Source organism: Muntiacus reevesi, chromosome 2, assembly GCF_963930625.1.
Source record: "Muntiacus reevesi chromosome 2, mMunRee1.1, whole genome shotgun sequence".
NCBI classification, from domain to species: Eukaryota; Metazoa; Chordata; class Mammalia; order Artiodactyla; family Cervidae; genus Muntiacus; species Muntiacus reevesi.
Window position 1 is genome coordinate 91,424,392 of NC_089250.1, and position 25,174 is coordinate 91,449,565.

At 45.1% G+C, this 25,174-nt stretch overlaps 1 long non-coding RNA gene across 1 annotated transcript; it reads left to right on the forward strand.

Annotated features, from left to right (window-relative positions):
- The first annotated feature begins 8,915 nt into the window (after positions 1 to 8,915).
- On the forward strand, positions 8,916 to 10,813 carry LOC136159041 (uncharacterized). Its single transcript, XR_010661387.1, has 3 exons — positions 8,916 to 8,942; positions 9,761 to 9,915; positions 10,677 to 10,813. It is a non-coding gene; the product is annotated as an uncharacterized lncRNA (long non-coding RNA).
- The last annotated feature ends 14,361 nt before the right edge of the window (positions 10,814 to 25,174 follow it).

The window sequence follows — 25,174 nt, forward strand, 5'->3', positions numbered from 1 at the left end:
TTTCTATATTTATTTTATCATTTGCTAAGCTCCAGTGAAATGCAAAATAGTTTCCCAGGTTGAGAGCAAGACTTAGGCAGGACAATCAGTTCAGAATCTGAGCAGGGAGGCCCAGATGAAGCGTAAGCCTAGTCCTTACCTCTGGAGTTTAACTGTGGTTGGAGACACAAGATGTGTGAAGGGGAAAAATATAAGAGGAAAGTTAAGTAGTGAAGAGAGATGCCTAGATTTGGCCTGCCTGCAGAAAGGCTATAATCCAAGCCTGAGGAATATGACCCAAGCCTGTGCTCTTATTGCCAGGATGTGAGAGACATGGCTGCAGAGGCCATGAGCAGAGGCCTGAGCAGAGCAGGGCCAGGAGGGCAGGAGACGGAACTTCGGCTGAGGATGGATTTATGACCCCTAGCATTTATTCCCATCTAAGTTTTTACCTTCTGAGACTCTTCCACCTTTCAGTGGTTTGGGGTTGGCATTAATACTACTACCAATGGCTGGTATGTTCTGAGCCACTTACCCTGGCCAGGGTATACTAGCTGCTTCAAATGCATAATCTTATAGAATATTCATGATAACTGAATAAAGGGAGATGATTATCCTCATTTTACAAATGAGAGGCCAAGGCTCCAAAAGTTTCAGGAGCTTTCTAGGGTCACCAAGTTGTATGTGGCTGGGCCAGGTCTGAGTTCACGCTCCAGGGATCAAGTCTGCCCCCTCCTAGGTGCCAACAGGTGGTGTGCAGAAGTTGCCCCTATCCTTCCCCATGACTCAGCATCTCTTCCCGCTGTAGAAATGGTGGGAGAAGTTCTCAGAGGTGCCAGCAAGACCCGGCGGGGACCACTTGGAAGGGCAACCCACTTGATCTCTAAGTCTGACGCAGGGCTACTCTTGGGTGCTGCTGTCAGGACCTCTGGGACCTCTTCCCTTCTGGAAGTTAGACATTTGCTTAAGGGCTGGGCAGGTGATCTTTACTGATTTTCCCCAAACATGCAATCAGGAGACTGAGGAAGTGCTTCGAAGTCTGGATTCTGCTTCCAGGGTTCCCGGCCTCAATGAACTGTCCCAGCTAGCGTTTCCAACCGCGTGCGCCCCTGATAACAAAACTGTGTCCTTGGGGAGGAGGGGCTCTGGTTAGGTCCAGCTGAACAGTGGGAACTAAGAAATCACTGACTTCTGGGAATGGGGAAGTTCAGAAATCTGCTTCCACGTAAGCAATAGACCCGGCAGGATGCATTTCCAGTCCCCTATCTGAGAATAGACACAGTGGTCTCCAAGGACTCCATGGCCCTGATCTGTCTTCCTGCACCCATAGAAGGGACTCAAGACGGAAGCTGGAAGAAGGAAGGAGACCGGACCCCAAGATGGGAAGTCTTCATCAGTAATAAGCACCCCAGTACAGTTGTTGTTTACTGGAAGCGCCAAGCGCCGCCACCAGCATGCACGCGGATGGCGGAGCCTGCTGTCTCACTCTTTCCACCAAAGTCAGGGTACAGTCTCCTTGACTATATTGAGGCCTCCTTTGCTTTTTGCTCCTTGGTCCACATGGACCTTCCCATCCACCTTCAGGCTAGGACTCTGTTTCTTTCTGCCTTCGGAATGAGTCTCTGGTGGATGCTGGCTCTTTGCAGTCACCTGCAAAACTGAAGCTCAAGAGATGCAAATGGACAGAAATTCCGCCCCAAATTTGATGCTTTAGTGTATGTGAGTTTGCTTCTATTTTTTCTTCCCAGATTTTTTTATTTTTTAGTATCCACTAACTACAACCCATTCCACACTGAAAGTGTGGGGTTGGCACCAGAAGATGGGAAACAGATTGAGAAGATTAGAGGCAGGAAGAGGATTTCTGTCCTGAGGTTTAGGGACCAGGACAGGAAACTGAGAACAGCAGGGTCCACCTCTGAGCTGCCCCTTAGCTTCTGACGGGAGGAAGCAGAACCAGTGTGGCTTTGGGGTGAAGAGATCACAGGGAAAGTTTGAGCAGGACAGCTAACCCTCCCCCCCAACCCCATCACCCTTCCCACTCCCTCCTTCAACTTCCCCTCCATGCACTGGCTGAAGGGGGCAAGAGGAGGGGCTGAGATGTACCCTCCTCTCTGCTCATCAAGCTGATTTAGGGTCAGGCCAAGCTAACCAAACTCTAGGACCATGGGGTCCAAATGAGTCTAGTCCAAAGGTCAGAGTACTGGGGTAGCGGACACACAGGTGAAAGAAACAAAGGAAGGAGAGGCAATGGTGGGAGGGAGGAGAGGGGAGGGGGGAGCTGTCTATGATGCCATTATCTAGAGCAAGGCAAAATCAAAACATAAACATGCTGGAACTAAGGGAACAGAAGAAATGGGAAAATTTTAGTAAATAAAGCACAATAAATGGAAAAGAGATAAATAGACTATAAAATAACTATTTCTTGAAATAATTTAAAGTATATAGAACATCGGTAGCTTTTTATTTCCTGATGTGTGTGTGTGTCTTAATTTGAATGAAGGTTAAAAAGAATCACATTCCTTCTGCGCCTGGAGCTCCCACTGCCCTGGCCCTGAAGCTGGAAGCCCTTCAGAGACCCGGTTCCTGTCTGGACAGAGCTGCATGCCAGTGAGGAGACAGGGGCGGGTGTGGACCAAGAAAATGAGGCTCCATTCCCGGCTTATAGAGACTCAGGAGGCCTTTCTCTGAAGCTGCTGCTGTGTTTTCAAGCAGTTTTCTGCCGTCTAATTGTGGGAGATGCTCTTCTCCTCAGGGCATCCAGGGTTGAGGGGATATCTCATCAGGGCAGACAACTGGAGCTCCAATCACAGAGCCAGGCAGACCAGGTGACCTGCTTTGTGTGGATGGTGGGGCATAGCACTTCAAGAATGAGGAGTCCTCATTTCAGCAGATGCTGAGCCCTCCCACTAGGTGGACATCTATAATAAATGTATATGGAAAACCTATATACAGCCTTTCTCTTCCTGTATGCTTCACTACTTTCACACAGAAAACTCCACTTATGACCCTTTTGGTCACCAAATGTGTAGCGTTTTCCCCCACACCAAGCAATTCTCTGTGACAGCAGCTGTATGTCCTATATTTAACTCAATTCTTACATCATCAACCTGGGTATACTCTTGGATCCCACAAGTTCAGAGATCAGTCCCATAAGATTGCCCCTATTTCAGATGCCTATTGTGAGTACGAGATCCCCAGGCTATGCACAACTTCTGTCCAACCTACCTACAAATTAGATGTTTCGCTTAGACCCTCATGCATCACTATGAACAAAGCTTGTGGAGGTGATGGAATTCCAGTGGAGTTATTTCAAATCCTAAAAGATGATGATAGGAAAGTGCTGCTCTCAATATGCCAGCAAATTTGGAAAACCCAGCAGTGGCCACAGGACTGAAAAATGTCAGTTTTCCATCTAATCCCAAAGAAAGGCAATGCCAAAGAATGTTCAAACTATCACACAATTGCACTCATCTCACATGTTAGCAAAGTAATCCTCAAAATTCTCCAAGCCAGGCTTCAACAGTACATGAACTGTGAACTTCCAGATGTTCAAGCTGGATTTAGAAAAGGCAGAGGAGCCAGAGATCAAATTGCCATCATCCACTGGATCAGCGAAAAAGCAAGAGAGTTCCGGAAAATCATCTACTTCTGCTTTGTTGACTACACCAAAACGTCTGACTGTGTGAATCACAACAAGCTGTGGAAAATTCTTAAAGAGATGGGAATACCAGACCACCTGTCCTGTCTCCTGATAAATCTGTATGCAGGTCAAGAAGCAACAGTTAGAACTGGACATGAAACAATAGACTGGTTACAAATTGGGGAAGGAGTACATCAAGGCTGTATATTGTCACCCTGCTTAATTTATACGTAACATACATCGTGAGAAATGCCAGCCTGCATGAAGCACAAGCTGTAATCGAGATTACCGGAAGAAATATCAATAATGTCAGATACGCAGATGACATCACCCTTATGGCAGAAATCGAAGAACCAAAGAGCTTCTTGATGAAAGTGAAAGAGGAGAGTGAAAAAGCTGGCTTTAAACTCCACACTCAGAAAATGAGGATCATGGCATCTGGTCCCATCACTTCATGGCAAATAGATGGGGAAACAATGGAAACAGTGAGAGACTTTATTTTGGGGGGCTCCGAAATCACTGCAGATGGTGACTGCAGCCATGAAATGAAAAGACGCTTTCTCCTTGGAAGAAAAGCTATGACCAACCTAGACAGCATATTAAAAAGCAGAGACATTACTTTGCCAACAAAGGTCCATCTAGTCAAGGCTATGGTTTTTCCAGTAGTCGTGTATGGATGTGAGAGCTAGACTATAAAGAATGCTGAGCACCGAAGAATTGATACTTTTGAACTATAGTGTTGGAGAAGACTCTTGAGAGTCTCTTGGACTGCAAGGTGATCCAACTAGTCCATCCTAAAGAAAATCAGTACTGAATATTCATTGGAAGGACTGATGCTGAAGTTGAAATGCCAATACTTTAGCCACCTGATGTGAAGAGCTGACTCATTGGAAAAGACCCCAATGCTGGGAAAGATTGAAGGCAGGAGGAGAAGGGGACTACAGAAGATGAAATTGTTGGATGGCATCACCGATGCAATGGACATGAGTTTGAGTAGGCTCCAGGAGTTGGTGATGAACAGGGAGGCCTGGCATGCTGCAGTCCATGGGATTGCAAAGAGTAGGACACAACTGAGTAACTGAACTAAACTGAACTGAACTGATGATATTTGTGGATTGAAAGGCTAGACAGAATTGTTGATTCTTTCTGAAAATATTTGTATAGAATTAATAAAATTGTAATCAGTGTCCCAGCAGCATTTGTTGTAGAGACAGACAGGCTCCGGGAGTTGGTGATGGACAGGGAAGCCTGGCATGCTGCAGTCCATGGAGTCACAAAGAGTCAGACACGACTGAGGAACTGAACTGAACTGAATTGAGCTCCTCCTCTGGTTTGATTAATTTGCTGCTGCTACTGCTGCTGCTTAGTCACTTTAGTCATGTCCGACTTTGTGTAACCCTACGGACTGCAGTCTCCCAGGTTCCTCTGTCTGTGGGATTCTCTAGGCAAGAGTACTAGAGTGGGTTGTCATGCCTTTCTCCACAGGATCTCCCCGAACCAGGGATCGAACCTGGGTCTCCTGCATTGCAGGTAGAATCTTTACTGCTGAGTAACCAGGGAAGCCCAATTAATTTGCTGGAGAGTCTCAAAGAAATCAAGGGAACATTAACTTACTTCTGCCAGTTTATTAAGGGACATGACGAAGGATACAGATGAATAACCAGATGAAGTGATGGATAGAGTGAAGTCTGGTCCTAAGTGCAGGAGCTTCAGTCCCAAAGCCCTTGCTGTGTGGATCACAACAAACTGTGGGAAATTCTTAAAGAGGTGAGAATACCAGACTACCATACCTGCCTCCTGAGAAATCTGTATGCACATCAAGAAGCAACAGTTAGAACTGGACATGGAAAAACAGACTGGTTCCAAACTGGGAAAGGAGTACTTTCAAAGCTGTATATTGTCATCCTGCTTGTTTAACTTATATGCAGAGTATGTCATGTGAAATGCTGGGCTGGACAAAGCAATCAAGATTGCTGGGAGAGATGTCAATAACCTCAGACATGCAGGTGACCCCTTATGGCAGAAAGCAAAGAGGAACTAAAGAGCCTCTTGATGGAAGTGAAAGAGAAGGTTGAAAAAGCTGGCTTAAAACTCCACATTCAAAAAACGAAGATCATGCCATCTGGTCCCAACATTTCATGGCAAATAGATGAGGAAACAATGCAAACAGTGAGAGACTTTATTTTTTGAGATCCGAAATCGCTGCAGATGGTGACTGTAGCCATGAAATTAAAAGATGCTTCTCCTTGGAAGAAAAGGTATGACAAACCTGGACAGCTTATTAAAAAGCAGAGACATCACTTTGCCAATAAAGGTCCATCTAGTCAAAGCTATGGTCTCTCCAGTAGTCGTTTATGGATGTGAAAGTCAGACCATAAAGAAGGCTGAGTGCCAAGAATTGATGCTTTTGAACTGTCATGCTGGATAATACTCTTGAGAGTCCCTTGGACTGAAAAGAGATCAAACCAGTCCATCCGAAAGGAAATTAACCCTGAATGTTCATGGAAGGACTGATGCTGAAGCTGAAGCTCCAATAATTTGGCCACCTGATTGGAAGAACTGACTCATTTGAAAAGACCCTGACACTGGAAAAGATTGAAGGCTGGAGGAGAAGGAGATGACAGAGGATGAGATGGTTGACTGGCATCATTGACTCAATGGAGATGAGATTGAGCAAACTCTGAGAGATGGTGAAGGATAGGGAATCCTGGTGTGCTGCAGTACATGGGTTCGCAGAGTCAGACATGACTGAGCAACTGAACAATGAACAACCCTCTCTCTGGGGGATGGAGAGTGGGGATTTAGTGGCTGAAAAATCCAAGCTTCTAATCATGGCTTCATGTTTCTGGTGACCAGCTCCCATCCAGGAGCCAGCCAGACGCCCACCTAGAGTCACCACATCAGAAGAAAATTATAAGAATTTTAGAAGCTTGTGACCAGGAACTAGGGGGGCAGAGACCAATATATATATTAATATATATATTTTTTCTATTATCTCACAGATAGTGCATTTTGTTTATCTGCTCAGCTGGCAATGAGCACATGGGTCATTTCCACCTTTTGATTCATGAGAATGATGCTGCTATGAATACTCATGTGTAAGTATCTATTTGAGCCCCTGATTTCCATTCTTTTGCATATATATATGTGTGTATATATATATATATATATATATATATATATATATATATAATATATATATTTGAGAATGAAATTACTGGGTCTTAGGATAATTCTATGCTAAAACTTTTGAGAAACCACTAAAAAACTGTTTTCCACATCAGGATAATTCTATGCTAAAGCTTTTGAGAAACCACTAAAAAACTGTTTTCCACATCGTTTGGACCATTTTACATTCCCATAAGTGATAAACAAATGTTCCAATTTGTCCACCTCCTCATCAACAATTGTTATCTTCTTTTTATTTTTTATTTTATCATAACGGCTCTAATGGATGTGAAGTGGTATCTCACTGTGGTTTGACTTGTATTTCCCTGATGACTAATGATGAGAAGCATTTTTATGTTCTTGTTGTCCATTTGCTTTTCTTCTTTAGGGAAACCTCTATCCTAGTCCTTTGTGTGGTAGACACAGCTTTGCCTCATCCTGAAGGTTTCCTTGTGTTCTTTGCTGACAGAACCTCAATTCTGTTTAGGTGTCCCTCTAGAGAAGAGATCCTGTCCTCAGCTCAGGGCAAGTCCTAAACACTGCAGCAATCCATTCCCCTTGCTGATTGTTTCAACATGGGCGAAGCAGATGCAAGAAGAGGCTTGCTGGGGGGATGGGAGGAGTTGTTTTGAGAAAGATTTTTCACACTTAAGAAGTGCACAAGGAAAAGATAGCCCTTTACTTTCTGATTGGGTGCAGTGCCTGGATCTATGTAGCCCTTTTGCACATTGGGGCAGTTGTCCATGGGACTCAAAGCCAACCTGTAGAAGGTGGCAGAGCAGAAAGAAGAAGTCTCTGATCCTCAAAGCTGTTGTCGAGTTGCCAGATTAGCCAAACTCAGACCTGCCACACCTTGGGTCATCTTGTCATAAGACATCATACATCCCTAACTGAGGAGGACATTGGAATCAGATTTTTCTATTTCTTGCAACCAAAGCCATTCTAATTAGAATTTTAAACATTTCTCCTCTGAAATGCAAGCAGTTATACATATAAATATTACTTTAGTCACCTAATACTTCTGGTGCTAAGTGTCCATTTAATCTTTGTTAAATACTCTCACAATCTTCTTCGGAAGATAAGCAGATGTGATATAAAACCTTGTTTCAAAGGAAATACACACACAGTAAGGGATTCTGAGAGAGGAATGAGATTAGGGACTGGAGCAGGGATCCAGGTAGAGGTGGAGGCCACTGATGGGCTAGACCCTGGGGGCACATAGGATGGGGGTCAGAGGAAGGGAAAGGAGGGCTTTCTCCCTCTTCCTTTTAGTGACTTTTTCTCCCACAAGAAGAAATAATGCACATCTGTCAAGGGCAGAGCCGAGCAATTTCTGACAGCAACTGAAAGCAATTCTTCTCTCAAAGCAAAAATCAGTTTTGAAAACCTCACCCTCCCCACATTCCTTGAAGTACAAACCATTTTCAAACTATTCTAGCACATTTTTTGCAAGCTGTTTTCATCATTTGGAACTTGCTATCTCACCTAAAAAGAATGTGGCTTTATTCCGTTCAGAGGTTTCAAATGTGATAGGAGGAGGTGTGAGCTGAACTCTGAGAGACGAAAAAACATCTGCCCAGGGGCCGCTCAACGAACTTCCTGAGTGGGACTTTTCAGAGTCTGACATGTTGTGCAAAAGAAAAATGACATGGAAACCCCAAAACTGCCTTTCTGAAGGGTCAGTCTGACTGGGTATGGTGGAGGGGCTGGAGAGAGAGAAGAGGCTGAGTCCCCAGTTCAGAGTGGCCTGTGTCCCCTCTGCTGTTTTGTACGCTGAATGACGGCCAGAAAGATGCCTCTGGTTATCTGCTGTGTAAGTAAATATCATTCCCGGGAAGGGCGGGCCAGGATGAGCCTCTTGATCCCCGAGGAAAGGCCATGGGCCTCTAAGAAAAAGCGCAGAGGAGGGGTTCAACCGCCAGGCCTGGGTCTGTGCCAGGACTGGGAGGGATCAGCAAACCTCCTGCTTCCTCAGAAGAACTCTGGTCGGCCTGCCGGTGCTGTGAGCAGGAAGTTAGGCAGTTTCTGCAGGTCTGTTGCTAGCGACCTGGCAGTTCTGAGTGGTGGGAGGAGCACTGTTGGCCTTGGTGTTACCTTCACAGAGGGTGTCAATTCCAGGCATGTACTTGTATTTTTAATGAGTTCATCCACAAATGTGAGTATGTGTGTATGTGTGGTTGGGAGGGGAGTATATTAAAACACAAATTTCTTAAATGTAAGCATTTCATGCACTACAGATTTTATTTGGGGTGATATAGAGACCCCAAGGGGCTTCCCTGGTGACTCAGATAGTAACTGCCTGCAATGTATGAGACCTGGGTTTGATCCTGGGGTTGAGAACATCCCCTGGAGAAGGAAATGGTTACCCACTCCAGCATTCTTTCCTGGAGAATTCCATGGACAGAGGAGCCTGGTAAGCTATAGTCAATGGGGTGGCAAAGAGTCAGACAGGACTGAGTGACTAACACTTTCACTTTTTCACAGAGACTCCAAAGGTCACCTCTCCCTTTTTAAAAGTAAACTTTTGTTGACACAGAACAAACACACCAAAATATGCGCCAGTCATGTGTGTACAGCCCAGTCAGCGCATCTGCACAAGTGGAGCCCACCCTTGTCATTCCACCGAGATGAAGGCAGAATACGATGACTGGGACCCCAGTCCGCATGCAGCCCCTTCTTTCCAAAAGTCACCACTCCCTCACTCCTAATAACTTGAATTACTTTGGCCTGTTTTTAACCTTTATGTAAAAATTTAAACAATATGTGTCCCTCTGTTTCTAGCTTTATTTGTTCAACATTATGGTTATGATTCATATATGTAATTGCACATAGCATATTTTCATTATTGTAGAGGACTCTGTTGTATGAATATACTACAATTTGTCAGTTCTACTGAGAAGAGTTTAGGTTGTTTCTGGTTTTAATTTTTATAAATTATGCTGAGAAGATATACTTTTGGTTTATGTGTTTCAGGGACAGGCAGAAAAATCTAGGAGTAGGGTTGCTGGCTCATGGGGTAACATGGTTGGGTCTGACAAACAGCTGCCCAGATGGCTGATCCTGTGGCGTCCTTCCTCGATTTGGGGTACTGTCACTCTTCCAGTGTGGACTCTTCCTGTGTTTGTGAGGTGGGATTTCATTATGGCTTCCATTTGAATGTCCCCGCTGGTTAATAAGGTTTAGTACCCTTTCATATGTTTATTACCGTATTTGCATGATCTCATTTGTGAAGCACTTACTCAGATCTTTTGCCAATTTTTCTACTGGTGAGTGTCCTTTTTACACTGATCCACAGGAGTTCTCTATATAGTCTTGATATGAGCTTTCTTTTTACATGTTGCAGACATCTTTTAATAGTGTGTTCTGATGAACAGAAGTCATGAATGCTAATATAGTCCAATTTATTAATCTTTTCCTTTGTGATTCTTCACCACAGAGTCCTGTAGACTTTCTCCAATGTTATATTCTACACACCTTATTATTTTATCTTTCACATTTTGATCTTCAGTCCACCTGTTTTCTATGAAAGCATGTTATTATTTTTTGATATTCAAATGGATATCCCACTGACCCAGCATTACTTAATTAAACAAACAAATCTTTTCCCCTTGTTTTATGTGCCACGTCTGTCATTTGTACATGTCCTTGCAGTGTGGGACTGGATTCTGCTCTGTTTCATTGGTCAAACCACATGTTCTGGCTACAGTACTGCACTGTCTATTGTCACCTTATGATAATATAATAGGAAAGAAACTTTGTATTCTGTTACAGATTCATCACTAAGACGATGTTGCCTATAAGCTTGAATTATACATAACAGCCCATCTCTGTGAACCCTGCCTCCCAGGTAATGAGTGTTAAACTAAAATAACATTTGTTTATCTCACAGGAAACATTCTGACCAGGCCAACCAGTGAATGGTTGCAGGAAAGAAGAAATTAACACATTCTGGTCATAACCAAGACTTCCTCCCTCCCTTTTAGTATAAAAGAAGCCTGAACTCTAACTTGGAGAAGATGGTTCTTTGAGACACAAGTCCATCATCTTCTCAGTCTGCTGACTTCCTGAATAAAGTTGCTATACTTGCCCCAACACTCCTCTCTTGATTTATTGGCCTGTCAGTTTGTAGGAAATTGGATCAGTAACAATGAGTCTTGATATCGGTTGTGTTTGCTCTTCAACTTTTTCCAGTTTGTTTTAGCAATCTCTAGCCCTTAACATTCTTCCCACGTGGCTCAGTGGTGAAGAATCTGCCTGCCAGTGCAGGAGAAGCAGGAGGCCTGGGTTCAGTCCCCAAGTTGGGAAGATCCTCTCTCTGGAGGAGGAAATGACAACTCACTCCAGTATTCTTGCCTGGACAAGATGGAGGAGCCTGGTGGGCTACAGTCCATGGGGTCACAAGAGTTGGACATGATCAAGTGACTGAGGATGCATGAACCCTTAGCATTTCACTATAAAATAATATAATATTGGTCTGTCTGTTTTTACAACAAATGCTGCTGGGACACTGATTACAATTTTATTAATTCTATACAAACTTTTTTCAGAAAGAATTAAAAATTCTATCTAGCCTTCAATCTGTGAATATCATCAGTTCAGTTTAGTTCACTTCAGTTGCTCAGTCATGTCCCACTCTTTGCAACCCCATGGACTGCAGCACGCCAGGCCTCCCTCCATCACCAGCTCCGGGAGCCTACTCAAACTCATGTCCATTGCGTCGGTGATGCCATCCAACCATCTCATCTTCTTTTGTCCCCTTCTCCTCCAGTCGTCAATCTTTCCCAGCATCAGGGTCTTTTCCAATGAGTCAGTTCTTCACATCAGGTGGCCAAAGTATTGGAGTTTCAGCTTCAGTATCAGTCCTTCCAATGAACACCCAGGACTGATCTCCTTTAGGATGGACTGGTTGGATCTCCTTGCAGTCCAAGGGACTCTCAAGAGTCTTCTCCAACACCACAGTTCAAAAGCATCAATTCTTCGGCGCTCAACTTTCTTTATAGTCCAACTCTCACACCCATACATGACTACTGGAAAAACCATAGTTTTGACTAGACGGACCTTTGTTCACAAAGTAATGTCTCAGCTTTTTAATGTGTTGTCTAGGTTGGTCACAGCTTTTCTTCCAAAGAGCAAGTGTCTTTTCATTTCATGGCTGCAGTCACCATCTGCAGTGATTTTGGAGGCTCCCAAAATAAAATCTCTCACTGTTTCCATTGTTTCCCCATCTATTTGCCATGAAGTGATGGGACCAGATGCCATGATCTTCATTTTCTGAATGTTGAGCTTTAAGCCAACCTTTTCACTCTCCTCTTTCACTTTCATCAAGAAGCTCTTTAGTTCTTCACTTTCTACTATAAGGGTGATGTCATCTGCGTATCTGAGGTTATTGATATTTCTTCTGGCAATCTTGATTCCAGCTTGTGCTTCATCCAGCCCAAAGTTTCTCATGATGTACTCTGCATATAATTTAAATAAGCAGGGTGACAATATACAGCTAACATACAATATATAGCTTTTTTAACATATATGCAGAGTATGAATATCAAATATTTGTTTAATTTTTAGTTTCTCTTGGGATGTTTTACAGTTTTACATGTAGAAGTTTTCTGTCCTTTGTTAGATTTATTTGTGGCTATTTGAACTACTGTTTACTTCATTTAATAATTGTTTGATGATATTATGTAGAAATATCATTGATTTTTATGTATTAGCCTTGTACCCAGAGACTTCAGTGAATTTACTAATTGATGCTACTAGTTTATGTATAGATCCTTTTGGATTTTCTACATATAATAAATATCATGTAATTTGGGAATAATAGCTTTATTCCACCCTAATCTGTATATATTTTATTTCCCTATATTTTCTATATGCTTTATTTCACTGACTGAGATCTCCAGGATCATGTTTAATAGAAACTTAGATGGTGGGCAGACATCTCATTCTCAACCTCAGAGTGGAAAGCTTAACTTTATCATTTTGTATAATGTTTACTGTATTTTTAATCAGATAAAGAAGCTATGCTCCATTGCAAGTTTGCTGAGCTTGCTTTTAAAAATCATGAATAAAGATTGAATTTTATAAAATGCTTTTTCTTATACTATTGAGCCAATAATATGTTTTTTTTCCTCATTAGCTGTTAATGTGATAAATTATCTTGATTGAGTTTCAAATGTCAAACTAAAAAGCTAACCTTGAAACTTGATCTCGATACCCTATCTTTTATATATATTTTGCCGGGCTCAGTTTGCTAGAGTTTTGTGTTGGAGTTTTTTAGTCTTTGTGAGAGAGCGTGACCTGTAGTTAGAATGGCGATGAGCACTCAGATGCAGTGGGGACAGAGATGGTGAAAAGCCAGCCATGGTGCTGACTCGGGGATTCGCTGTCCAGCCCTGTTTGACTCCCTTGCTGGGACTTGGGCTCCATCTGAAATGGCAAGTTCTTGATGAGCACTCCTTGGCATCTTCTGCATTCATTTTGTCTCTATCTCATGGGAGCACCCACAGTTCTGGTTGCTCAGCTGAGCAGCCTCTGTTTTGCTCTGGGACTGGCTGTGGCCATGTAGGAGCTACAGCCCCAGTGCTGGGGTCACCTCTCTCTGGCTGTCTCTTGGTGGCCTGGCCCATTCTCGCTACCTTCTCACATTATCCTCGGCCTGCAAACACATTTTTTATCTTTTTCTAGTTTGTCCAGTGCATCTAATTCTCTGCAGTAGAAAAAGTGGTCCAAGTAGTGGTGAGCCATGGCCCCCCTTTCCTTTTCCAGACCCTTCTCCCACCCAGCCTCAGCCCCTCACACCAAGAACAGCCATGTCTGGCTGCTGGGCTGCACTCCTCTGTTCATCCTTTGCTATGCTGATATGGTGATCTCTGTAAAGCATGGCCTTGCACATGGCACCCTCCTAAACAAGAGCCTGAGTGACTTCTGAGGCCTTCAAAGAGATGGCTCCCCTCCACCCTGCACTGCTGCTTCCTGCCTTCACTAGCTACGCTCTGTAGAGCCACCCTCCATCCTGTCCTGGGCTGAATCACAGTTCCCAGAACCCGTAGAGAACTCGCCCCTCTTGCTCTCCTGCCTAGAACCCTTCGCCTCCACCTCAGGTTGCCTTCATCCTGCTGCTCCTCTTTTGGACTGATCCAAGTCATTGCCCTGGACCCATGCGGTTGTCTTGGCTCCCACACCCTAGGCGTGGCTCCTCAAGAGGGTGTCAGAGGCCTTCTGGCTGCCTCTCAAATGGCCAGAGAGTGGCTTTGTGTCATTTGTTGACTTCTCACATCATCTGGAACTTCTGATACTTCTCCTGGCCAACTGGATGACCCTTTAGAAGGCAGCCTTCCAATCCTTTTGTGGTTCAAAGCCTGGCCAGGGAGATATTTTCAGATGATGGGGACCGTGCATCACACGTGTGGCTCCTGCTGGGGGCTCCTGCCGCCCCCAGTCCCCGGGCGGTGCTACTCAGGCTTTCTCAGATGAAGCGAGGCTGTGTTACTGGCTTTGGCCTGTGAAACATGGTGGAAGAGATGTGTACCTCTTCAAGGGAGAAAATTTAAAAGCCAGTGCACAGATTGCCTTTTTCTCAGTTCCTGCAAAGCAGAAGTCCTGCCAACCCACCTTGGTCTATTGAAAGAGTGAAAAATAGGCTTTCCATCTCCTAAGCTGCTGAGCACCTACCCTTGTCTGTAACTGCATGTGGTTTTGCCTCCTGACTGAGACGATGGAACCGGGATGCTCATGCTGAGGTTGCTGCTGCTGCTGAAGAAAGTAAAAGAAGACACAACCTCATTTCCCATCGCGGCCCTCAGGCACCTTCTCCTGTAGGCCAGAGGACAAGACTCTGCTCCTGAGGGTTGCCCCTGAATAAATATGGCAACAGTATCGAAGGCAGTCTGTCAAAATTCTTCGGGCAGTGAACGATTTAAACTTGCAGAATGACTATGAGACAGGAATGATGCCAGCTCCCTCCAGCCCCTGCTCTTGCTCTGGCACCCTTCTTGATCGTCTTGAACCTCCACAACCTGGCAAGGTAAGCCCCATCAAATCCCATTCTACAATTATGCTGCCCCCACCAACCCCACAATTCTGATAATTTCACTTTCAGCATATGTAGCAGGAATATAAGTACTAGCAGAGACCATTTCTGCATTCAAAGTGTCTGTTTCAAAATCATGAGCAGATGTGCATGTAAAAAATAAACTGTTAAAGTCAGCACTATGAGCTGGTTATGATCTGGTCCCTGAATTAATATACTCCTGGTTCAGCTGGTTTTGCTCTCTGTTACCTCTTAGCAGACCAGTGGCAGGAGATGTTATGGCTTTAAGAAACCTTTGGAAGAAATGTGAAAATAGGGAATGTTCTGTCTGTTAATTTAATTTCAGTTTAATTGGAGAAAAAAATCCCTCTGTTATTTCATGCTGGTCCAGGAGCCCTCTGCCAGACCAGGAGGCTATGTGGGGCATCACTGAAGAAGCATTAGGGGGCCCCTCTGCCATCCACCCCCCAGTCTGACTTCGCTCCCTTCTAGCTCTGAGGGAAGACAATTCAGCCAGTGGGTGGGAGTCAGCTGTCGGCTTCCTGAAGGAAGTCCACATGGATGGGCAACTTGAATTGAGCCCTTTTTTGTGATGTTAAACCCTGGGGATCTACTCACTGGGTTTGGGCTGTTACCTCATTTCACAAATACTGTGAGTCAGAGAATCGCTAAACTTCTGACCCAAGCAGGGGAGGGATGGCCTGGATTCCCTCCTGCCTCACCCTGAGCTCTCCAGATGATCTTGTTTATGGTCTTACTCATTACGCCATGCTCTTGTGGCAGTTTTCAGACCAGGTTTTATAGAGAGAACAGGGGCATGGTGTCTTGGACAGCAGGCTGTGAATTCAGGCAGACGGTGTCCCCACCCAGCCCTGCCTTTTCCCCAATGTCTATCCCCAGCCTAGTCAGGGCCCCTGGAAGCCTCAATAACTTTTTGAGTGATAATAACCATGCAGGGTTATTTTAAATATTAAATGGAATAGTATCGGTACCTTCCAAATACTCAGTGAATGGTAACTATAATTGGAATATGGCAAATTCCTTCTGAAACTGTAGTGTGACAAGTTTAAAATGCTCACTTTCTGCTAATTATGGATGTAACAGGATTGATTTCACAAATAAACACCAGAAAACACTGTCAGTGACACTGAGACAATAGCAGAGGAAACATGCAAAGGAGAGATTTACTGTTTAGGTGGTGGTGGGTCTCCACCCCCTTGGCCTGTGACCCGAGTGCTCAGGGACACACGACCTGAGTCCTTCATCCCTGGGATGTGTGCTCCCTGGACGACCTCCCTGGGGCCCTTCACTCCCAGTTAGAAACCCCTCTACTCCCACTTCCCTCCATTTCTGCCCACCCGGAGGCCTCATTCCAACCCTGCTTTTCTCTAAACATCCTGGGGCATGACCCCAAGTGCCTCCTTGCCCCCAGACAGGCCCCTGGGGCTTTTGATCCCATCCAGGCCACTCTCCTTTTTGAATTTTATTGGAGTAGAATTGATTTACAATGTTGTGTTAGTTTCAGGTGTGCCAGGCAGTGCTTCAGTTAGACAAATATGTATACAGTCTACTCTTTATTGACCTGCATTTATGCCCCCAGAGAACGCAATAGCTCTTTAGAAATAACCCCCAAAGCAGAGCCCGGGGCAGCCGACACTGAATCCTCGTTCTCATTATTCCTCTGGACCCAAGTTCTGGGCCCCCGCCTTCCACCCTCCCCTTCCCCTGGGGGTCTCCCAGAGCAGCTCTAACGCCTCTGGAGCTAATAGCTCTGGCCGCTGTGGGGATGCCACTTAGGGACCCTTTATTACCCCTCCCAGGGAGGAGAATTGTCTCCAGCCCTTGACAACTGTTAGTGAGGTAACATGAGGTCCCAAATGGCTCCTGCCGCTAGCTTTGTGTGAGGTTTGGTTTTTTGTCTGCATTTTCTCACCTGGCTCCAAACTCAACCCTCTGGGCTCATGCAACCTCTGCTGATGCTGCTTCCTTGCCTTTCTCCATCATTGATCTGAGCTGCCTCATGGTCCAGAGCACCCTGCAATTGGGGGTGCTGGGGTGCTGGTTTCCCCATGGGTGCTAATTATCCCTGGCAGCCATCAACACAGCCTGGGGAGCCAAGGGTGATGATGACAGCCTCCTTGTTTGATGTGTGGGGCTGATGGAGGGCTTAGGAGCAAAACCCGACTCTCAGGGTCTGGGTACATCTGCCACAGGCCCTTGGCTCTGAAATCACCCATGGAAACAGCTCTGGCCTCTACTCAAGGGTGAGTCCCACCTAGTAAACCCTCTCATCTAAAGCTCTTGGGGATTCTAACCTTGGAGACAAGTCCAGGGAAACTCGGGCCCAGGGTGGCAGGAGAATGGAAGTGGGAGGGAGGCACCCACAGATCATGGGCGAGGTGTGGTCCTGTCTGAGGAGGGGAAAGCACAGATATTTGGGTGCACTCCCTCTAGCTGCTCCTGTGTGACTTAGGGCAAGATGCTTCACCTCTCAGAGCCTCAGTGTCCCCATCTGTACAATGGGGATGCCTCTTGCTTTGAGTAAGAATGAAATGAGATAATGTAAGAGCCTCTAGAAGTGGGAGTCCCTCTCCCCTGGAAGAAGAAAGGATGCCCTATAAACCCCAGTGACCCTGGCAAGCTAATACATGACTCTCACTGACCAGAGGAAATCTAAAAGAAGGAAAGAGAAGGCAAGGACAGGACATGGTGGAGGAAGAAAGGGCTCAGCGAGGACACAGTTTATAAAAGACAGAAGTTACATGCAGAGCTCCTCTACCCAATGACAGACACCTGGGCCCTCGCCTTGGCCCTGCCGTCCTGTCCTGCCCAGGCCTGGGCTCCCCTCCTGCTCTTTCTTTTCAGCTTCCAGCAAAGTCTGAAAGGCACAGAAGCTCCAACAAGGGACTAAGCAACCATTGCGGGAGCCCCAGGACCACGATTGTGAAGCAGCCCTGATTTCTTCAGCAGCCGAGGCTGGGCCAGGTTCTGAAGTCACGTCTTTGCCTGGCCCTGCGTTTCCTGCTTCCACTTCCATCCTGATGCCCCAGTGCAGTCAGGGGGCCAAAGTGCTAGTGACCAGAACCAGAGCCCCTCCATGGCCTGCATGCTGTCACCCGTGGAGGGAGAGACTGCCTGCGCTCTGGTGGGAGCTCCTCTTCCCTGCTTCCTGCCCTCCGCCCTCCTCTCCTTTGTCTGCTTCACACATGAACCTCACTCACAGCCCTGCAAGATTCCCCATATGATCTGTGTTATCCACGGGCTAGCTTTGCTTCTGGGTTTCATTAGTTCTCCATCACCTTATAAGGAAAGAGAGCAGTGTATTACCATTCTGGTTGTCTACTGGGCATTCAGCAATTGTTTTCATAAGTCAGTGAATAAATATTTTCTCATGAGATTAAGCAAAGGAATATTTCGTTCACTGTTTGTTCATGCAGCCCCCATACCTCCTCCATCCCTGGCTCTGTCCTAGGTCCTGGGGTAGAGACCTACCCAGGACACTGTAGGAAACTTGTGCTGTTGCTGCCCCGATGAAGAAGTTTGGGAAGTTTGGAGATGTGTTTTTAATCTTGGAGACGTCACACTGGGAAGTATGCTTTTGCTGTCCAGGCTGAAATGGCATACTTTTCAGAGATGGTCTTTCTGTGCTTCTCGCAGACTCTGGAGCCCCCATCTCGGAATGCAGAAACAGGAGGCCGGTTGGGTGCACGGAGTGGGACTGACCTTCCCCGTGGTGTGTGGCTCTCTCCACGTGACCACTGTCCTGGGCTGCAAGTCTGTCTCTGACTCCTCTGAATGGTTCTTGTTTTGGCCCCGTGTCTCCCCCCAGATGGGTAAAGCCTGGCATCCCTAATGTGCACCAGGATCTGGTTACTGTTGCTGCTGGGGCCCCAAAGGCGCTGCACAGACGAGGATCAGTTATGTATGGTGCTGGGACCTAAGCTCTAGGGACAGAGTATTACTTGGATGTACTGTCCATGAAGCCTAGAAATATGGGGATCTCTGAACCTGACATGCAATCACCGGCACCACCTTGCCAAACAAAGCCTGGGCCTGTAAACAAAGTCGTCCTCTCTGAATTTCCCTGAATGTGCCTCCTGACGAGGGTGACAGTGCAGACCTGTGCATGGCCTGGGAGTCACAGTCTGGGTTCAGGCCCAGATCTGTATGGTTCCAGCAAGTCATCAAGATCCAAGATCCCCATGCCATCTCTGTGATGCTTCTGCACTGCAGCAGGCAGAGCAAGGAAGACCATGAGATGGAAGAGTCTGAACCCACTTTTTAGTCTACCCATCAATTTCCAGCCTGACACTGTTTTCTCCTCACTCTGGGCAGCAGCTCTCACATGGGCCAGCTTGTCCCCTCAGAATCTCATTGCCATCAGAAAACCAACTTACAGGCTTGTGATCTAAGTCTAGAGTTTTATCCATTCTTTTTGAAAAGCTGCAGCTTTTCTGTGGAAAATAACACCCTGTTTCTTTTCAGCCCTCTTTAAGGGAGTGATGACAGAACCTGTTCCTTTTCCACTTAGGGTAACCTCATTGCAGGGATCAGGATCCAGGCATCCGTGATCTTGGATCACTCACCTCTCCTAAGCTTATGGTCTGTAGCGCTGTCAACAGCCCAAAGTTCATCTGGGGAGGTGAGTGAGGCAGACAGTGGAGAAGAACTTGACCCCTCCCTTCTCCCATGGCACTACATCACCTGCTTCCTCCTTTGTATTTGCTCTCCCCTTGGCCTTGTCTAAACAAGCTCTCAAAAGAGAATTAGGCAAACCAGTCCTTCTTGGTTATAATCAATAAGAATTTATGTACAACACTACAGAAGTTTTTTAAAGAGGTTAAGGCCTCAGTTTAAAAGACAGTAGCTCTGGTTATGGAATTTCAGGTCCAGAAACTTAATGAGAGAGAAAGAATGCGTGCGTGTGTGTGTTGACTGGGCAGAGTGTGGGTGGGAGATGGAGTTAGGGAGGGAGCTTTCTCTAGTTCTGAAAATCAAATTGTCTTCATTCATTAGAATTTTATTGTACAATTATGTGCCAAGCATTGTGTAAACACTGAAAGTGAAAATCGCTCAGTTGTGTTCAACTCTTTGCCACCCCATGGACTATATAGTCCTTGGAATTCTCCAGGCAAGAATACTGGAGTGGGTAGCCTTTCATTTCTCCAGGGGTTCTTTCCAACCCAGGGATTGAACCCAGGTCTCCCACACTGTAGGCAGATTCTTTACCAGCTGAGCCACCAGGAAAGCCCAAGAATACTGGAGGGACAGGATAGCCTGTCCCTTCTCCAGCGGATCTATGTAAATACTGGGAATTTAGAAATAGAACCAGAATCTCTAGCCCTGCTTTTCTCCTAATTAATTAGATCATGATAGCTCTTGGAACATTTAAGTTTTTCATTTATTTTTAATTAATTAATTTATTTTAATTGAAGAATAATTACTTTACAGTATTGGGGTGGTTTTTGCCACACATCAACATAAATCAGCCACAGGTGCACATGTGTCCCCCCATCCTGAACCTTCCTCCCACCTCCATCCCCATCCCATCCCTCTAGGTTGTCCCAGAGCGTTGGCTTTGAGTGTCCTGCTTCATGCATCGAACTTGCACTGGTCATCTAGTTTACATATGGTAATATACATGTTTCAGTGCTATTCTCTCATATCACCCTACCCTCACCTTCTCCCACAGAGTTCAAAAGTCTGTTATTTACATCTGTGTCTCTTTTGCTGCCTTGCATATAGGATCATTGTTACCATCTTTCTAAATTCCATATATATGCATTAATATACTGTATTGGTGTTTCTCTTTCTGACTTACTTCATTCTGTATAATAGGCTCCAGTTTAAACCACCTCATTAGAACTGACTCAAATGTGTTCTTTTTGATAGCTGAGTAATAGTCCATTGTGTATACATACCACAACTTCCTTATTCATTCATCTGCCGATGGACATCTAGGTTGCTTCCATGTCCTAGCTACTGTAAACAGTTTTGTGATTAACATTGGGGTACACTTGTCTCTTTCAATTCTGGTTTCATCGGTGTGTATGCCCAGCAGTGGGATTGTTGGGTCGTGTGGCAGTTCTATTCCCAGTTTTTTAAGGAATCTCCACACTGTTCTCCATAGTGGCTGTACCAGTTTGCATTCCCACCAACAGTAAGAAGGTTCCCTTTTCTCCAAACCATGTCCAGCATTAATTGTTTGTAGACTTTTTGATGGTGGCCATTCTGATCAGTGTGCAATGATATGTCATTGTGGTTTTGATTTGCATTTCTCTAATAATGAGTGATGTTGAACATCTTTTCACGTGTTTATTAACCATCTGTATGTCTTCCTTGGAGAAATGTCTGTTTAACTCTTTGGCCCACTTTTTTGACTGAATTGTTCATTTTTCTGGTATTGAGCTGTATGAGCTGCTTGTATATTCTGAAGATTAATTCTTTGTCAGTTGCTTCCTTTCCTATTATTTTCTCCCATTCTGAAGTTGACCTTTTCGCCTTACTTATAGTCTCCTTCATTGTGCAAAAGCTTTTAAGTTTAATTAGGTCCCATTTACTTATTTTTGCTTTTATTACCACCACTGTGGGAGGTGGGTCATAGAGGAGCCTGCTGAGATTTATGTCAGAGAGAGTTCTGCCTATGTTTCCTCTAAGAGTTTTATAGTTTCTGGTCTTACATTTAGATCTTTAATCCATTTTGAGTTTACTTTGTCTATGGTGTTAGAAAGTGTTCTAGATTCATTCTTTTACATGTGGTTGACCAGTTTTCCCAGCACCACTTGTTAAAGAGATTGTCTTTTCTCCCCTGTATATTTTTGCCTCTTTTGTCAAAGATAAGGTGTCCATAGGTGCATGGATTTATCTCTGGGCTTTCTATTTTGTTCCATTGATCTATATTTCTGTCTTTGTGCCAGTACCATACTGTCTTGATAACTGTAGTTTCATAGTATAGTCTGAAGTCAGGAAGGTTGATTCCTCCAGTTCCATTCTTCTTTCTCAAGACTGCTTTGGCTCTTTGAGGTTTTTTTGTGTTTCCATACAAACTCTGAAATTATTTGTTCTAGTTCTATGAAAAATACTGTTGGTAGCTTGATAGGGATTGCATTGAATCTATAGATGGCTATGTGGTCTTTGCACATGCCAGGCTGCCCTCACTGGAGGATACTTATTCTTGATGTTCCCTCCATCATAACACTTTTCCTCAGCAACCTCATGGCTCATTTCCTCACCTCATTCTTGTCTGTTCAGATTTGATTCTTCTCCTTTTTATTCTTGATGAGTCTGGTTAATGGCTTGTCTATTTTATTTATCTTCTCAAAGAACCAGCATTTAATTTTGTTGATCTTTGTTATAGTCTCCTTTGTTTTCTTTTTTAAATTTTCCATGTGAATTGCTTTACTTCAGGAGTCATCATTACTCTGCTTTCTGAAATCAACAGACCACATAGAAGTTCTGCTTCATAAAGATACTTTAAAAGGTCATTCCTTCAAGCAACAGTCATTAGTCACATGCCAACCAAATGTCCAATGTGCACTAGACTGTCCACAGCTCATGCACTAAGTGTAAAGCACAGCAAATGAGATACAGCTGTTCCCACCTCCAGGAAACCAGGAGAGACACTGGTGGTCCTGAGCAAAGCCCACTGGCCAGCCCTGCTCTTTTCTTCCAGTCACCAGGCAGTCCATGTTCCCAAAGCTTTCTTTTCTTTTTTCCTAAGCAACTATCAAGTCACTGTGCTCCCTATTCCTCCCCTGAGAGAGGGGAGCTCCTACATTTAGGCTGAGGACCCCTGGCTCTGTATGGGTTTGCTGGTACAGTTCATTGGTAATGAACCTGGTCCAGGACTTAGTCTCAGGTCAAATGTTTGTCTCATTTCCCAAGTGCCCCCAAGTGAAAGTAAGTGACAAGTGGAACCAGTTAGTGTTGAGAGTTTTCTCCGGAGGGAAGTTCAGAGACTTTCAGGGAAAAGCAATAACAGATGTGGCTGAGATGCAGTCACGTCTGGGTCCCCTGCATTTTCAGCTGATGACTGGGGTGGTCCCCTTCCAAATTCATCATTTTGAAAAGCAAATCTCAACTCTGGACTGTTTCCAGGCAAAGTGTCAGCCTTCATGAGCCCAGCAGGATCAGATTGGCAAATGAAGAGCAGGGGTCAGGTGTCACACTAGAGACTGTGGCATCACATGGGGCAGGTTTCCTCCCACCTGTGCTCATCCCAGCATAGGCACCAAGCCCAGCTCAGGTGCACACCATGCACTGCAAGGCATGACGAAGGCCAGCCCTCACCTTCGCAAATGCCCTTGCCTGCGGCTTTGGGGACTGGAAGTTGTTGGAACAGGGAAAGTTGAGAAGAATAGGCATCCACTCTGCCTATTCATCAGTTTAACTCCTTCAGTGATATATTAATTCATATATTAACCCCATGAGCATTTATTAGGGCAGACACTTCACAGAAAGTGAGGGAAACAAAAGTGGGAAAGAGAATGCCAACCTCCCAGTTCAGGCTTTCAAACCTTTTTGATCATAGTTCATATCAGAATGTAAAAAATATACCTTACACTGTGACCCAGTGTGCACTTGCACTCATGCACACACACAAAGAAGGGAGAAGCAAAAGTTCACAAATGAGCTGATCTATACTGTGTGGGACGCATCCTGGTCTGGTCTGCTCTCTTTTTAATATCAACTAGGTTTCCATGTGTCTTCCCTCATAAAGCCACAGAAGGCAGCATCTGATGCTTGGGCTGTTTAGATAGAGTGAATGACCCTGAAAAGACCACTTACATCATATGGTGTAGTGGCATCATCCCCACACTGCAGGACTTCCTGCATTGGAGCTCCAGTGGACAGGATGGCTCACCCTGCATGCCATGTGACAGTGTATGTCGCATGCTAAATGAGGAACACATTGAGACTGATTGCTTTATCTGCTCAAATGCAGTAAGATGGCATAAGAATCATACGGTCTGGATTTTATTATTGTAACTATTCATATTAAAGAGGGTCTTCTGAAGAAATAGCACCCAAGGCCATCCTGCCTGGCAAATGACCTGAATAAATCCAAGAATGGTAGGTCAGGCCTGAGGGACGTTCTGTTTCTGATGTGTGGTATGCCTGGGATCAGGTGAGATCAGAACCATCCTGTTTTCCTTCCTACTTTAAAAGGGAGGGAGGGCTTTGCTTGCTCCATGGAGGGAGGGAGCAGCAGGCAGGGCAGCCTAGCTCAATCAGGAGCCAGAAGCTTATTTTTTGGGCTGGAGCAGACTCTCCCCTTCTCTGGGGTCCACAGGGATGAATCAGTGTAGACAGGGCATGGTGAGCATCACAGGTGTGGTGACACAACCCGCACTCAGGCATGTTGATGCCTGGCCTGCTCTCCTCCTTGGGTTTGTATCTTGTGATGCCTGGTTCCCCTTCCACGGCATCCCTGGCCATCTCTCCCTGCCCTGTGGTCCAGGGCACTCAATGCCTTCACGCCAGCCTTCTCCCATCACTAATACTGCATATTCTTAAATTTAAAAAATATGTATTGGACTTATTTTATCACCTGGATTACGAGCTGCTTTAAAACAAGACAGTGATGCTGACATCCTTATTCAGACATATGCCCCAGTGGATGAGGTTTCCGCCTGGGTTTCTCTCTTGATTGATATGGTGTTAATAGCTGTGCACGAGACCCAGGGATGTTTGGTGGCAGTGGGTACAAGGCCAAACAGTAACAAGAACAACAACAAAAACACAGTCTATTCCAGAACAGAATCCAGTAAAAGTGCTGAGTGCTGACAAAGCAGGGAAGCTGGGTAACCAGTTGTCCTGGGCACAGTAAAAGCACTGAGTAATGACCCAGTAGCGAGACTGGGTAACCAGTTGTCCTGGGTGAGTGAACCCACCTGGAGACACAGCCATCAGTCAGGTGTGCTTGAAATCCAGGCAGTGTTTCCTTTCTGATTTCCTTTGTGTGTGTGCGCATGCGTGTGTGTGTGTGTGTGTGTGTGTGTGTGTGTGTGTGTGTGTGTGATGCTGCACTTAAAATTTTCTTGTATTGGGGTATAGTTGCTTTACAACATTGTGTTAGTTTATGCTGTACAATGAAGTGAATCTACTATATGCATACATATATCCCCTCCCTCTTGGACCACCCCCCCCCCCGCCCCACCCATCTAGGTCATCGCAGAGCACCAAGCTGAGCTCTCTGGGCTATACAGCAGGTTACCTAAAACCATTTTTGCTGCATCCCCAAGACTGACATCACTTTTCCCCCATTCTCACTTAGTTCATTTAAAAAAAGCAATGACCCATTCATTCTGTGATAGACTATTTAATTCAGTTCAGTTCAGTCGCTCAGTCATGTCCGA